At 36.6% G+C, this 15,150-nt stretch overlaps 1 protein-coding gene across 1 annotated transcript in view; it reads left to right on the top strand.

The window, feature by feature from the left end:
* Positions 1–15,150, top strand: part of Itsn2 (intersectin 2) — a 135,826-nt gene that overhangs the window by 757 nt on the left and 119,919 nt on the right. The gene's annotated exons all lie outside the window — the stretch shown is intronic.

The raw sequence follows: 15,150 nt of genomic DNA, 5'->3' as shown, positions 1-15,150 counted from the left end.
GGGGCCGGGGCCGGCGCGGCCCCCAAGCCAGCCGGAGGGGCACCCGCACGCTTCCTCGGGGACCCATTTTGTCGGCGGAGTTGGCTTCCTTCTTGGAATGGTTGGTGCAGCGCGTCAGGTGAGCCGCATCCCGGTGCGTCAAAGTAGCCGGAGTCACGAGAGGACAGTGGGCGGATGCTGGGCGCCGAGCCTCGCGTTCAGCCCAGGTTGGTGAATGTTAAGCTTCGACTTCGTCGTGAATGACTTCCAGGGTGTACAGGAAGCGCGGACAGATGCAGTCTCTGAAGTCAGAGTAAAGTTGATTGCTTATTAGGGGGGAAAAAAAAAAAAGACGACTGCGTGGTGCATAGCAATGGGTAAACCGAGGCTGAAACTGCAGATGACTTTTGCTCTGTAGAAGGATGCTGTGTGCGTTTTTGCTCGTGAGCGTTGTTGCTGAATGATTTCCCATGCAAGGATGCTTCGTTTAACACTTGTATTCCTGATGAATTAGGAATAGTTTTGATAGAACCAATCACTTTACAGTAGGAATTAGGTTAGCACAAAAATTATTGCTTTACTACATGCTTCTGGACTGCTTTACTAGTGTTTGCTTGCTTACTGAAGAGATAGGCAAGGTGTGACTTGAGTTTTCTGGTGTTAGTCAGCTTAATTTAGGTAGCATAGACTGTAGGTTAAGCTTCTTAAACCCACCAAAGAAATTAATTGCCTCTTCTTTTGCGAGTTTGGTATAGCGTTAATCAGTGATAAAACCTAAAAGCAACCTAGAAACACTACATAAAGTCTTTATACGACTGTTAATGGAGTCTTTCAGAATTTAAAGATAGTAGCCGTTCTGTGTGCTCACGTTTAGGTTTTTGGGCTGTGTCTGTGATTGCTTTGTAATTTTAAAAGTAAAATTGAAAGTATTTAATTGTTTCTTGAAGGATACAGAGAAAATCGTGCATTTCTGATGTCTTGGTGTGATATTAGCAAACAGCTGAAAAGATTGTGGTTTTTTTTTTTACCCTTTAATGCATTCATAATTATTCTCTTTGTTCACCTTTGTTATGAAAGGTCATCTAGTTTGAGAAAATTTGGCCAGTACTGAGTTATTGAGTGGGAAGCTGTCATTGTTCAGCATATCTCAGGGCTCAAATCCTGATTTCTCCAGAATATGAAGAAATACATGAGACACATTCTGGGGACTGGATTTATAATTTTATTTATTTATTTATTTTTAGTACCGAGTGTTGAACTTAGGACCTCACTCTTGCTGGGCAGGCATTGGTTTTGTTTTTTTTTTCTTTTAAAGAGGAAAAAAAAGACAATAACAAAATAACAACAACAAAGACAAAAAGAAAACAACACAAAAACGAAAGATACAGGATTTCAAAACAAGATAGGAATTAACAGTGGTTGTTATATTACAGATTGTTATCTTCAACAAAGTTGCTCAGACTACCAGATGTAAGAATGCAAGATTGATCAGACAATTAAAGAGAATAAAAAGTAATTTAAAAAGCATTAGAAAACGATACAGAGCTTCGCTAAACTAGATGATAGGAATTCAGCAATGGTTGTTATGTTGCATATTGTTGTCTTCAAATTAATTGTTCAGATTACCAGATACAAGCATGCAAAATTGGTGAAGAAAAAAAATGTAAGCATTAACTGTTCCTTTCAATAAACCAATCGATATTAGCAGTACAGTTATACCAGCTATCCTTGTGTATACATATATATTTTTCCCTTCCTTTTTTCTTTCTTTTTCTCCTTTTCCTCATCCTTTTCCCTTTGAGCAATTTCTTTCCCTCTCACAATATCTGTTGTACCTTTTGGGTTTTATTTACTCTTTCAGGTTCTTACACTAGGGAGACAATATGATGTTTACACATGCAGGTCTGATTTATTTCACTTATAAATATGTTTTCTAGTTGCCTCCATTTACCTATAAAAGTCTCACATTTATCCTTTTTAGCTGAGTAATACTCCATTGTATAAAAATAAAAAATATGGAACACTTCACAGATTTGTGTGTCATCCTTGCACAGGGGCCATGCTAATCTCTGTATGGTTCCAATTTTAGTGTATGTGCTGCCGAAGTGAGCACAGGCTCTGGGTTTATAATTTTTAAAAAGAAACACCTTTTAAAAGGTGGAAGATTGATTGATTGATTGATTGATTGATTGATTTTGGTACTGGGAATGGATCTGAGGAACTTATGCTTGCCAGGCAGGTGCTGTGCTGCTGAGCTATGTCCCAGCCGAAGGTGGAAGATTTTTACATAACCCTAGGATTTATAATTTAATAATTTATAATTTTTTTAAAAACTCCTTTTAGAAGGTGGAAGATTTTTTTACATAACCCTAAGATTTTTAGCATTATTATATCTTTGATACAGAATTTCACAAATTTCCATCTTTTTAGTAAGGCAGGAGGAGCATTTAGTGGCCATCGTCTTCAACTATACTTTTTTCAGTATTGTAATCTTCCATGATGGCCATGCATAGATCTAAAGGTGAAGATGTATTGGAAATGTTGTATTTCTGCTCAATGCTAAATGTTTTACACAATAGTTTAAAGCTCACAAAGATCCTAGGAATAATTACTGCCCTCCCATCAAATAAATAAGTGAAATGTTAACCTGGAGTTCAACTGACCATTCCAGGTCTCTGAGTTAGTACAAGAGCTTTGTTTCAAACAAAGATCATCTTAACTTCAGCACCTGTGCCCTTATCTGTTACACTTACTTTTGTTTAGAGAGAAAGAGATACTTTGTGGGCATTCAGTAGTTATTCGTTGTATGAATAAATGGAAGTACATAGTGGTGTATTGATAGGTAACATTTAACATGTAGTGCTGTATTTACTTGTAATACTTGTATTAAGTTCTAGAAATGATTCAGAATAAACTATTACTAAAAATGTGATTATATTTCTTATCTAACAGTGTATTTGTTTTTTTAAAATTCTGGTTCTTTTTGTTGTTTGTTTGTTACAAGGTCTCCATACGCTGACCTTGAACTTGCCATATAACCTAGGCTGGCTTTCAACTCTCGATCCTCTTCACTCAGCCTTCTGAGTGCTAGGATTATGGGTGTGTGCCACTACACCTGGGTTTGTATTTTTTTTTTTAATATTTATGGAAAAATTTGTGAAAAACTATTTTGAAGAAAGGGTAAATAAAAGAGAACACTGTTTTGGGGTGTTAATTATCAAAGGCGGGATTCCAAGTGTGAAGTTAAAAAAAAAAAAGAATGTTTACAATTCTGCAGTTGCATAGATCTAAAGGTGAAGATGTATTGGAAATGTTGTATTTCTGCTTGCGTTCCTTTTTTGAGTTTGTGCCATTCTATAGCTGTTCAGAACAGAGACTAACGTTCGAGTTCTTTTGGGTGAAGTGTAGGTATTCAGAAAGAGGAACTAAAATGGTTTTAAAGGATATGAAGGCAGAGGGGAAATGGAGGAGGAAAGGAGGAACTGAGCAGAAATAGGACAGTGAATAGATCAAGACATGAATTTTCACAACTAAGAGGGGCAGCATATTTCATTTACATTACTTATAGCATTATTTTGGGAGATTGAATATTTAGTTCTTTACTGTGGAGCTATTCAGTAGTGATTATGATAGACATTTAGGGATCTACAGCCAGATGACAGACATTTAACTTGTTTTATCTAGCCAACTTTTGCTTTCTAGATCTTTTTCTTCATGAATGCATATTCATTTTTGAATATGTATTTATGTTTAATAGAAATTTCATGTATTTTTCCTCATAATGATACTGGATCAGAATAAAGGCTTCCAGCACCGCACCAAATAGCTGTGTGACCTTGGGCAAGTTATTTTAATTCTCTAAGTTTCTATTTTCTTATCTGTAAAATGGGAATAATAATAGTACCTATCTCTTGTAGTATAATATTAAGTACTAATTAGCACAGCGACCTCTGCTTAAAGTGTCTAATAAATGTTGCCTGCTATTATTGCAGCTTGCTTCAGTGAGAAATTTAAAACTAATTCAGCTTAGTTCTTTTTTGATGTATTTTTACCAAGTGGCTGATAAAGAAATTAACATTTTTGCCCTTAATTTTTGATCTTACCATCAAAACAATCCATGTAAAAAAGCTGGAAATAAAGTAAAAGAATTTACCTACAGTCCTGTCTCCCAACAAAGGATCTGCCCTTTTTTAATACCCTTAATTTCTGTTGTTTTGGATGATCACGTCAAAGTCTTGAAATTCAGGTGCAACGTGAAGAGAACTTGATTAGGGAGAGGTAACAATGAGAAAGAATAGTGTCCCCTGCAGAAGTCCAAGAAGATGAGGAGTTAACAAGGTTTGCCCTGGCCATTAGGAGTCTTGGTAAGCTTTGCATTGCCATTTCATTATTGTGAAGCAGACTGGCATATTCAGTCACTCTGCTCACCACCCAACCACCTCTCCTTTGTCGGTCTTCCATCTAATGTGTCTTGTGGTGCTTGTAAAATGCCTGCTTAAATATAAGAACTGAGTAGATCAGATTAATAAATCTCACAAGTTTTGTAACTTTTGGTAGTTTTACTTTTTAGTAAGCATGAAATATTATTTAGGGAATAAAAGTGAGAATTTCAAAGGTTCATGAAACTTGCCCATGGATGGACTGGGGATGCATATGTAATGCTCCTTCCTATTTTTATTAAGTCCCCAAAACCCAAGTGGCAGGAAAGAGAAGACTTCTCACTAGAAGTGTTTTGAGTTTTCCCGTGCTAAAGTTCCAGTGATGTGCTTATACATTGACTGTCTTGCTGCAGAGACGACCTGTATTGGAAGGTTTTCCCTGCTTTCTGTCCATTCCTTCTGTGTCTAGTCCTCTTTCCAGTGATTCTCACTAGGAGTTGTTAGCTCTTCCTTCCAGCACCTTGGTTCCTAACATCAGAGTTCCACTGGATTTCGGAGAGCTGAGTATTGAGGATGATTGAGGTGGAAAGAGTCATCTGGGTTAGATATTGGTCATTGTCTTAGTTACTTTTCTCATTGCTGAGACAATATACCTGACATCCAAAGTTAACGGAGGAAAGGTTTCTTTGCTCACGTTTGTAGAGGTGTCAGTCCATAATCAGCTGGCTCTAAGGTAAGGTGACGTGACAGACAGGCATCACAGAGGAGGAACAGTTCATGGGGGGCAGAAAGTAGTAAAACAAGCAAGGGACAACCGCAGCTCTTTCTGTCCCTTATATCTTACTCATGCTACTTAGGGTGGGTAGCACTCACACCCTTAGCCCTAGTGCCCTTGAGCCTAGGATTGCACCATGAGTCAGTCCCAGTGTCACACACTGTAAATCCAGCCACCTCTGAAAAAGCCCCACCTATGACCACACGAGGCTTTGGGGGCATCTAGATATAAGCCATAACAGTCAGGTAAACCCCAACTTTTTCTGATACTACTCTATACTACTCAGCTTTATAGTACTCTTTAAATCATAATGATAATCTTATCTTAAAAAAGCATATACTGCAACTCATTCTTAAATCTATCCTTGATGTTGTTCTTCTCATTCTTGTCTTTTTAGAGGCTTCATTGGGGAAAAAGCCTTCCCCCCATTTTTCTGCCTTTCTTTTCTTCATTCCCAGTCATTGGCTTTAAAAAAGTTAGAACCACACTGAGTGTGGTGGAGTACACCTCTAATCCCAGCACCTGGGAAGGCTGAGGCAGGAGTTTGAGGCCAGACTGGGCTACATAGCAAGACCTTAACTCAAGAAAAAAACAAAAAAAAAAAAAACAAGTTACTCATGATTCATAGTATAGGATCCATTTATTTTAAAACCCAGGACTATTGTACTGAGCTGCATCCCTAGCCCTTTTTATTTTTTAAAATTTGAAACAGGTTCTCAGCACTAAATTATTAAGTTGCCTAGGCTGGGTTTGAACTTGCAGTCCTCCTTCAGCTTCCCCAAGTGCTTGGATTACAAGTGTGCATGTGTCATCATTAAATGTTTACTTGCAAGAACTGATTTAAAAGCTGGGTTGGTGGCACACACCTATCATCCCAGCACTTGGGAGGCTGAGAGAAGGTGATCACCTGAGTTGAAGGCCAGCCTGGACTGTATAGCAAGAACTGTATAGCATGAACTGTATAGCATGAACTGTATAGCAAGAACTGTATAGCAAGACCCTGTTTAAAAAGAAAAAGAAAGAAAGGAAAGAAGGAAGCAAGGAAGGAAGGAAAGAAGGAAGGAAGGAAGGAAGGAAGGAAGGAAGGAAGGAAGGAAGGAAGGAAGAAAAGAACAGAGCAAACTGGTTTAAGCTCTGATGGAATAACCAGTCAACAAAATACACAAAAAACCTTGCCCTAGTGCTACTTAAATTCAAGAAGGTAGTAAAGAGACAGAATGTCTATAAGTTAGAATTTGTTCAGTGCCATGGGGGGGGGGGGAATAAAATGGGAGTAATTGAGAGAAGGAATTCAAGATTTAAGGATTACCATATAAATTTTATGGTATAATTCCAGCACTCTGGGAGGCTCAGGCTGCTTTAGGATTGCAAGGCCCTGTGTTTAATACTCAGTGGAAAGAAAAGAAAGAAAGAAAGAAAGAAAGGGAAGGAAGGAAATAGGAACTTAACAGTATTTCAGTATACTATATTTAAGATAAATATTTATTATTTTAGCAGTATTATTTGATTTGCAATCTTCGAATATTTTTTTCTAGTTACTCAACTGAGAAACAAAACTAAACAAAACACCCCAGGAATAATGTAAGCCCAAAGCAAAGATTTGTCAGATGGCTTAGAATAGATACCTTTGATTTTTCCTAAAAATCCTGTATTGTGTTTGTTTTAAAATCATATTGATTTTTTTTATGTGCACTGTTTTTAGTGTGATGAATAATATATATTCTATGTAGAAAATTGGAAATCTATAGGGAGGTTTATCAAAGAGCATAATAGTCTCTAATGATTATATTACCCAGAGATAACCATTGTTAATATCTTAGTAGAGCTTCTTGTAGAATATTTTCTTTACAGATAATGGAATTATATACTATTTTTTTCTCTCAGTACTGGGGATTAAGCTCAGGGTCTTGAGCGTGCTAAGCCAGTGCTCTGCTGCTGAGCTATGTAACGTGCCCCTGTTATGTAACTTACTTTGTAGCTTACTAATAATATTTATCAGTATGTGGCAGTATTTTACTAAATATTTATCCTCAACATACTTTTATTGACTAATGTTGCCCTGCTGATCCTGAATGTTAATGGTAGTAGCTAACTTTTTTTTTTTTTTTTTTTTTTTTGTCTTTTTGAGACAGGGTCTCTCTATGTAGTTCATGCTGGCCTTAAGCTCACTTTGTAGCCCAGGCTGGTCTTGAATTCACAATGATCTTCCTGCCTCAGCCTCCTGAGTGCTAAGATTACAGCCATGCACCACCACACCCAGCCACTAACATTTATTGACCATTTACTATATTCTAGTTATTTTTTGAGGCATTTAATGTATTTAATTTAGTCATTAACTCCTTTTTAAGAGCTGTTCTATTATTATTTATTTCATAGTCGAGAAAATTGACTAAGGACAAATTTGGTAATTTGCCCAAGATCACACAGCTCCTAAATAGTGGACAGGATGTAAACTTAGTCTAGGGCCAGGGATGTAGCTCAGTGGCACAAGCGCTTGCCTGGCAAGGGCAAGGTCCTAAGTTCAATCCCCAGTACCAAAAAAACCAAAACAACAACAACAATAAAACTTAGTTTAACTTTGATTCTATGCTTATAATCGTTATTTTCTATTGCATTTCTAACATTAAAGTAGTTTGTAACTTTTGGTTATTCTAAATTATGCTAGACTTAACATATTTGTGTCTATATTTGTGTTCATACCCACAATTATTTTCTTAGAATGAACTTCTGATAGAATTATTGGAACAAAAGATATGGATACTTCCTTATAAATAAAATAATAAACATTTATCTTAAATATAGTATACTGAAATACTGTTAAGGACCACGTAAACATATTGCCAAATTGTCTTCTAGTATAAAAGTATGTGAAATAATCCTGTGTTCCTGCGTGCTTGGAAACACTGGCTTTTTAAAAATCTGCTCATTTACTTATTTATTTATTTAATTGTAGTGGAGATTGGACCTAGGGCTTTGCACTGAGATACATCCCCAGTCCTTTCTTTTTAATTTGAAGACAGAATCTTGCTAAGTCATTGAGTTGCCCAGGCTGAGCCCATATTTGTGATCATCCTGCCTCAAATTCCCAAGAGTGCTGCTGGATTACAGACATGCACCGTGATAGCTGGCTAAAATCTGTTAATTTAATAAAGACTACCTTACTTTAATTTTTCTTTCTCTGAGTGTTAATAAGGCTGTGTCTGCTTTCATTTTTCTGAGAAATACTGGTCTCTGCTTTCTCATTGGCACATTTATCTTCTTTATTTTATTTTAAAGAGGATGAAAAAGCAATAAAAACAACACAGAATTTTGAAAACAAGATGATAAGAAATTAACAATGGTTGTTATATTGCATATTGTTATCTTCAAAGTAGTTGTTCAGATTACCAGATACAGGCATGCAAAATCGATCAAACAATTAGGTATTAACTATTCCTTTCAATAAACCAATAGAAATTAGTAGTATAGTTATCTTAGCTATCTTGTATATATATATAGATATATATTTTTTCCCTTCTTTCTTTTCTCCTCTCCTCCATCCCAGTTGTTCTTTCCTTTTGAGCAGCAGTTTCTTTCCTTTTCACACTATTTTACTTTTCAAATTTTATTTATTCTTACAGTTTCTTACACTAGGGAGACAGTACAATGTTTACACATGTGGGTCTGATTTATGTCACTTATGAGTATGGTCTCTGGTTGTGTCCATTTACCTATGAAAGCCTCGAGTTTATCTTTTTTTATAGCTGAATAATATTCCATTATATAAAAATACCACATCTTCTTTATCCATTCCTCAGTTGATGGGCATTTGGCTTGTTTACAAGATTTAGCTATGACAGATTGTGCTGCTATAAACATGGGTGCACATCTGTCACTATGGTATGATGTTTTCAGTTCTTCAGGAAAAATACCCAAAAGAGAAATAGCTGGGTCAAATGGGACCTCTAATCCTAGTTTTTTGAGGAATCTCCACACTGATTTCCACAGTGGTTGCACCAGTTTACACTGCCACCAACAGTGGAGAAGGGTTCCTTTTTCCCCACAGCCCCGCCAGCATTTGTTATTAGTTGATTTCTTGATGATAGCCATTCTTTCTGGAGTGAGATAGAATCTCAGTGTTTGCATCTCTCAAATGACCAATATTTTCCATATGTTTATTTGTCATTTCCATTTCTTCATCTGAGAAGTGTATATTCATCTCAGATGCTCATTTTTGGATTGAGTCTTTCAATTTTGGAGGCCTGATATTTTTTTCAGTTCTTTATATATTCTAGATCTAAGTACTTTGTCTCAGGGACAACTGGCTATAGGTGATAGACATGGGTTTAATTTTAGTCTTCAGCATGTAGAAGGCCTGTTTTTCCAGCACCATTTATTAAAGAGACTCTTTCTTCCAGTGAACATGTTTGGATCCTTTGTCAAAGATAAGGTAGTTGAGTGTGTTTGGAGTTGTGTCTGCATCTTCTAATTTGTTCCATTGATCCTCTGGTCTGTTTTTTTGTCAGTACCATGATTTTATCACAGTAGCTTTGTAGTGTAATTTCAAATCAAAGATTGTGATGCTTCCTGCCTTGCCTTTGTTACACAGGATTGCTTTTACTATTCTAGGTGTCTTTGGGTTCCAGATGAATTTTAGGAATGTTTTCTCTAGATCTGTAAAGTACACTAATGGTATTTTAATTGGGATTGCATTAAATGTGTACAGTGATTTTGAGAGTATGGCCATTTTCACTAAGTTGGTTCTTCCTATCCATGAGCAGGGAATATCTTTCCATTTTCTGAAATTTTCTTCAATTTCTTTTTTCAGAGGATTGTAATTTTCACTGTATAGATGTTTTACTTCCATTGTTAGATTGATTCCTAAGTATTTCATTTTTTTGGATGCTATTGTGAAGCATGTGGTTTCCCTAATTTCTCTCTCAATGTGTTGTTTGTGTACAGGAATGCTATTGATTTTTGAGTGTTGACTTTGTATCTTGTTATGCTACTGAATTTGGTCATTAAATCTAGAAGTCTTTTGGTGCACTTTTTGGGGTCTGCTATGTAGAGTAGCATGTCATCTGTGAATAATGATAATTTAACTTCTTTCTTTCTTACCCTTATTCCTTTTATTTCTCTCTTTTGTCTAATTGCTCTGGCTAATGTTTCCAGAACTGTATTGAATAGGAGTGGTGACATCCTTTTCTTGTTCCTGATTTTCAGGTGAAAGCTTTCAGTTTTTGTCCATTTAGAAATTTATAACAGTGAATTCTCACATTAGGAAAACAGAATGAGCACAAATAAATAACCTAATGCTGCACCTGAAGCTTCTAGAAAAAGAAGAGCAAGTCAAGCCCTAAGAAGGGAGGAAATTATAAAGATCGGAGCAGAAATTAACACAATGGAGACCAAGACAACAATACAAAGAACTAATGAATCGAAGAGTTGGTTCTTTAAAAAAATAAATAAAATTGATAAACCCCTATCCAACCTTATCAAAAAAAAGGAAAGAAAAAACTCAAATTCATGCAATAAGGAGTGAAAAGGGTGAAATCACTACAGATCCTGTAGAAATTCAGATTATCAATACTACTTTGAGATCCTGTATTCTAATAAGATGGGAAATGCAGAAGTGGACAGATTCCTAAATGCATATGAATTACCAAAGCTCAATCAAGAAGATATAAAAATCCCTAATAACCCAATATTAGTCAATGAAATTGAAAATGTAATAAAAAAAAAAACCTACCTACAAAGAAAAGCCCAGGTCCTCATGGATTCACAGCTATATTCTACCAGAAATTTAGAGATTTTTTTTTTTTTTTTGGTTTTTTGGTTTTTCTCTGGTACCGGGAACCGAACTCACGACCTTGTGCTTGCCAGGCAGACGCTTTTGCCGCTGAGCTAAATCCCCAGCCCCGAAATTTAGAGATTTAACACCAATACTTCTCAAACTCTTTAATGAAATTGAAAGGGAAATTCTCCCTAACTCAAGCCTGGAGGCAAGTATTACTCTGATACCAAAACCAAAGAAAGACCCAACCAAAAAAGAGAACTACAGGCCGGTCTCTCTAATGAACATACATGCAAAAATCCTCAATAAAATACTAGCAAACAATGTAGCAAATCATCAAGAAGATTATACATCATGACCAAGTGGGATTCATTCCAGGAATTCAAGGATGGTTCAGTATACACAAATCAATAAATGTAATACACTATATCAACAGAGCCAAACACTAAAATCATATGATCATCTCAATAGATGCAGAAAAAGCTTTTGATAAAGTCCGGCACTTATTCATGATAAAAACCCTACAGAAAATTGACATAGATGGTCTTTACTTCAATCTGATAAAAGCCATCTATGACAAACCAACAGCTAACATCTTGCTTATTTCTAAGAGTTCTATATATATTAAGAATAGTACCTCTGTCATTTAATATGTAATTTCCCCAAGTTTGTATCTTAGTTTTTAAAACTGGATTTTTAGAAGATGATAGTGATGCAGCCAACATACAAAAAGTATTTCTAGATAAAATATATTCTGAATGTTTTACATTTATTAACTCATTTAATTTTTACATACTGTCTTAGTAATTTTTCTCTGAGTTACTTTTCTTAGTTACTTTGCTGAGAAAAAATACCCAACATCCAAAGTTCAAGGAGGAAAGATTTATTTAGGTCACAGTTTGTAGAGATTTTAGTCCATAATCCACTGACTCCAGAGCAAGGTCGCACATGGCAGAGGGGCAACAGCTCGTGGCGGCAGAGGACAGCAAAAGCAACAAGTGCAAAAAGGGAAGACAAGCCTCTTTCTGTTCGTTCTATTTTATCCAGACTGCTGGGATTAGGGTGGTCCCAATCCAATTAGTGGACTAATCGAGCAATTGCCCACTCTTAATCCCAGCATCTTTATCCCAGCATTGCACACTCAAGATTCATCCACCTGTGAGAAAGTCCAGTGACTGCATGAGGCTTTGGAGGGGTCATGTAGACACAAACTGTAACCCATGGCTTTTGAGGTTGTGCTTTGAAATGGTCTTTTAAATTTTCAAATAGGTATTTGTGCCTTTGTCCATTTCTGTCCCAATTCCTAAAAGTCTTTGTCTTCAAAGCTGGCTAGTAAGTCTTTTTACTTAGTTTGGGAGTCATTTCTTCCAGGATTGCTTGTCTAATAACTTTTTGGTTTCCTAAGACAAAGTGAGGTGCCCATCTCTGTCCGTTCTTCATACGGAGAAAGCACTTACTTGGAATTCTAACTTTTCACCTCATTTTTTTGCATCCCTTCACTTATACATTCCTTCACTTATATTTGTTATGTGAATTGAAAGTGTTCCTGGTGGTGCTGGGGAAGTCAAGAATCAGATCAGCCTTCTACATATATGAAATTGAGAAACTTGAATGCTCATGAAGTGACCTTGGACGTGGGCTCTGAGGTCAGTAGGGGAGAAGGATGGGAGGCAGAGGCCAGAGACTAAAATCCAGTGAAAACAGAAGTCGTTATTTCCCATGTTGTTGAGAATGATTTTGAGATTATCACCCTTGCCTATGGGAAGGCCTAAAAAATAAATCTCTTTGACCCCTCTGTATATTTTTTATGATGTTCAGAATGTTTGAATCTTCCGTCTGGGTTTTTAAAAAACAATTAGATTTCTCTTCTGGCTTCCCCCTTTTACTAATGTATGGGAGAAGTTGGAGAGTCTAGTAATCTTGATAAATTCTGAAAAGGGTGGTGGCATATGCCTATAGTTTCAGCACACTGGGAGGCTGAGGCAGAAGGATTGAAAGTTGGATCCCAGCCTGGCAACCTACTGACTTAGCAAGGCACTGTTTTAAAATTAAAAAAAAAAAAATACAAAAGAAAACAGGGCTGGGCATGGTAGTGAACACCTGTAATCCCAGCATTTAGGAGGCTGAGGCAAGAAGATCATTGGAGTTTGGGGTCTTTAGAGAAAAGTGAGATAGAGAGAGCCTGGGTTCCATAGTGAGTTCAGGGCCCCCCTGGACTACATAGTGAAACCCTGTCCTGAAAAAAAGAAAAAAAGAGGGGCTGGAGATGTAACTCAGGGCAAAAGCCCTGGGTTTAATCCCCACTGTTGCCCCGCAAAAGGATGGGGGTTGGGGTGTACCTTGGTGTGAAAGCCCTTGATTTGATTCCTACTTCTGGAAAAAAGAGAACATTATGGGAAGCCCAGGGAAGTTGGATGAATTGATGGTTGCCCACACAAAGCCTTTGCCAAGTTCCGCTCATACCTTTTCCTGATGTGTGAATACATTTGATTAGACCTCCACTCTTTTTCTCTCCAGCCTTGATTATATTTCTAGGGTCTGTTCTTCCAACTTTGGTAAGAGACATTCTTCTCTTAATTTACTAGTTTAATTTTGAGATATATTGATTGCTGGTCATAAAGGAAATGGAGCACTTTCTATATATTAACAGTGTAATTTGTTGTTTAATGTAAATATTTTTCTAAATCTTTTCTCTCTTTATTTCTTAGTATATAACTGAAAAGGTTTTTTTTCTTTTTGAAAAGTAATACATGCTAGTTGATGATACTTTGTAAAACAGAAAAAAAAAAAAAAAAAGATAGACTATGTGGTGATAGAAAGGGGATTTGGGCCTGGGAAGAGATGAGAGGGAGGGAAGGAGAGGGGGAAGTAAAAACGATCAAGATGCGATATGCATATGTACCAGTTCCAGGATGAATGTATTTATTATGTATCCACACATATAAAATAGGGGAGATAGGAGAAAAAATTTATTCCAAGTCTTCCACCCAGTGAAAACCACCAAAGAAAGGGTGTTTTCTTTCCTCCCTTCCTTCCTAATATTGTATGCATTTCACAGTGTTAGCACTAGCTAGAAACATGGATTTTGTTGTCTGACTGGAATTTTAGTTCCAGTTCAGCCTATTAGCTTTGTAACTGTAACGGTCTCTCTCTACCTCACTTACTCTGAAGAGAAGAGGTTTTATAGCAATATCCACAGGGTTGTTACAAGGATAAGGGTGTAATAGTGCTGTATTGTTGATGGGATCATCTCATAATTAGTTTAATAGTAATAATCAGGCCTGTCTTTTGGTGAAGTTAGCTAAGGCTGCTGCATTGGACTGCTTAGAGTGATAGGGCAGTTCAGGGGCACTTATCTTTTCTTTCTGAGATAATTAAAATCCAATTTCAAAATCTGTATTTAATATTCCCAAAGAACCTGTGAAAATGTTTCGTTTCTTAAAAAAAAAAAAAAAAAAAATGTTTCATTTCTTATATAATTCCTTTTTTTTTTTTTTTTTTTTTTAGTACTGGGAATCAAACTCAGGACCTTGCACTTGCCAGGCAGGTGCTTGTGTCACTGAGCTATATCCCCAGCCCTGTGAGAATGTTTCATGAGGCTTCTTTTAAAGCCAGGTTTGTCTTGGGCCAGCCTCCTAGTTGGTGAGTGGCAGTGGGCCAGAGACCCTCGTAAAGAAGCTCCTCATAACACTTTTATCAGTGATAACAGATAACCATGAGAATGAGTGAAGACCAGTAATACAGGGCTTGGCACTTAGTAAATATTCAGTGATTTTGGGCTGCTGTTGTGATGTTCATAATGACAAATAATACACATTTTTATCATTACATAATTTTAAATGATGAGAACATAGGCAATTTCCATGTTGTGTGATGCTGCTAAATTTTATTTTTTTGCTGGGTGTGGTGGTGCATGCCTGTAATCCCAGCACTAGGAGGAGGCTGAGGCAAGGAGGATCACCATGAGTCCCAGGCCAACCTGGACTACAGAGCCAGACCTTGTCTTAGAAAACCTTAAAAAAAACAAAAACCACAAAATTTGATTTTTTAAAGAAATACCTTTGTTGTGATTTAATTCACATACATGAGTTTGATTTTAAGTGGTAGCACAAAACTTGGCTTAGTATTTTTCCTCATTGTTGATCATTCATATTATTTCCAGTTTTTTTTTCTCTGTAATTACTAATGCTGCTGTATCTTTGTAAATAAGGGATTTCTTACATCAACTATTATTGCCTTATGGC

This window comes from Chinchilla lanigera, unplaced genomic scaffold (genome assembly GCF_000276665.1).
Source record: "Chinchilla lanigera isolate Chin_1 unplaced genomic scaffold, ChiLan1.0 scaffold00068, whole genome shotgun sequence".
Taxonomy (NCBI): domain Eukaryota; kingdom Metazoa; phylum Chordata; class Mammalia; order Rodentia; family Chinchillidae; genus Chinchilla; species Chinchilla lanigera.
The sequence above is the reverse complement of the archived record's forward strand: the minus strand, read 5'-3'. Positions and strand labels throughout refer to the sequence as shown.